Raw genomic sequence first — 2,250 nt, forward strand, 5'->3', positions numbered from 1 at the left:
TGGGGCTGAAAGTTCCCACCTTCTAATCACAAATTTGGTCTTTCTGGCACCCTGACAGACTTCATTAGCATAAACTTAGGTGTGGTCCAGAGGACTGTATATTTAAAATAACAAGACACAGTCATTCCTATCACTTAAGAAATTCCAAGGATATCAGAAGCTCTGTGCCAGGAACCAGAGACAAAGAGTATATTTTTTATTATACCACACCCACTTGTAACAGCACAATGGATTCTCCTTGCCTGTTGCCTAGACAAAGCCAATTTATTAAGACAGAGGAATTGTAATAAAGAAAGCATTTATTTCACACATAGCCAGCTGAATGAGAGACCAGTTTTACCCTTACTCAAATCAGTCTCCCTGAAAATTCAGGGATCAGGGCTAAGGATAATTTGATGAGCAGGGGATTGGGACGTGGGTAGTGCTGATTGGTTAGGTTGGAGATGAAATCATAGGGATTTGAAGCTGCCCTCTTGTGCTGAGTCAGTTCCTGGGTGGGGTCCACAAGACCAGATGAATCAGTTTATTGATCTGGGTGGCACCAGCTGACGCATTTAGTTCAGGGTCTGTAAAATATCTCCTCTTGGGTTTTACAATGGTGATGTTATCCCTAGGAGCAACTGGGGAGGTTTCAAATCTTGATGTCTCTGGCTGCATGACTCTTAAACCATAATTTCTAATTTAGTGGATAATTTATTAGTCCTATAGAGGCAGTCTGGTCCCCAGGTAGAAGGGGGTTTGTTTTGGGAAAGGGTTGTATGTTAGTTCATTTTCATGCTGCTGATAAAGACATACCTGAGACTGGGAAGAAAAAGAAGTTTAATTGGACTTACAGTTCCACATGGCTGGAGAGGCCTCAGAATCATGGCGGGAGGTAAAAGGCACTTATTACATGGCAGCGGCAAGAGAAAATGAGGAAGATGCAAAAGCGGAAATCCCTGATAAAACCATCAGATTTCATGAGACTTATTTACTACCACAAGAACAGTATGGGGGAAACCACCCCCATCATTCAAACTATGTCCCACTGGGACGCTACCATAAGACATGGGAATTATGGGAGTACAATTCAAGGTAAGAGTTGGGTGGGGACACAGCCAAACCATATCAGGTTGTTATCATCTTTGTTTCAAAGTTAAACTATAAACTAAGTTCTTCCCAAAGTTAGTTTGGCCTATATCCAGGAGTGAACAAGGTCAGCTTGCAGATTAGAAGCAAGATGGAGTCAGTTAGGTCAGATCTCTTTCACTGTTATAGATTTCTCAGTTATAATTTTTGTAAAGGCAGTTTCAAATTTTTGGTCTTCTTGTCTAAATTGCCCGCCTCTGTGTGGTTGCCATGCCCAAATCTGCAGGCTGGTTGTTTTTATTAACTAATACCTTAAGTCAATGTTAAAGTAGTTAAATAAAGCATCTAAACATCACTGAAATTATGAAATAATACAGAGAGTAAGATTTAAAGATATATAGCATCTACATAGACTTTATTGCCTAATCCATTAACATACAGCTATTATAAATCATTCATTGACATATCCTGGTTTCTACGAAACTTTAATAGATTTAAACTTAATGGAATTTTCTTGATTTTCCTGGGACTTGTTAGTTGCTCTTTTAAATTTAGAAGTTTCTGCTTTACAACTGTCAATGCTTAATGTCTATTTTATGCTTTGAGGTAAAATACGTCATTGATCATTGTTTTTTACTGATCTTGAGGCTTTTTTTCTGTACTTCTGAACAATTCTCTGAATATTCAGGGTTCCTTCTTCTTTCTTCTTCAATTTCCAGTCGTTAACGGCAACAAATAAACAGCAACAAATAAACAGCAAACAAAACAAAACAAAACAAAGAACCCCAGATCACACATACTATATTTTCACTAATATGATCTTCCATGACTGTTTTCTTCCAATGAAAACATTTCCCTCTACCTGATCCCATTTTTTTGCCTTAGCTCTTTGCCCTTTGGAGTCAGTATTTGAACTTATTTCTATTTTAAATTGAAAAGTTGACCTTTCAATTCATGTACAACTCCCATGAATTCAAAATTAGATAGCTCTGTACCCTCAGGAACTTAGTGCAAGAAATAAAACATGGCTGGGCTCAGTGGCTCACACCTGTAATCCTAGCACTTTGGGAGGCTGAAGCAGGTGGATCCCTTGAGTCCAGGAGTTTGAGACCAGCCTGTGCAGCATGGTGAAACCCCATCTCTATTAAAAGACAAAAAAAAGAAAAAATTAGCTGAGCATGG

The sequence above is a fragment of the Macaca thibetana genome, chromosome 5 (assembly GCF_024542745.1).
Source record: "Macaca thibetana thibetana isolate TM-01 chromosome 5, ASM2454274v1, whole genome shotgun sequence".
Lineage (NCBI taxonomy): Eukaryota > Metazoa > Chordata > Mammalia > Primates > Cercopithecidae > Macaca > Macaca thibetana.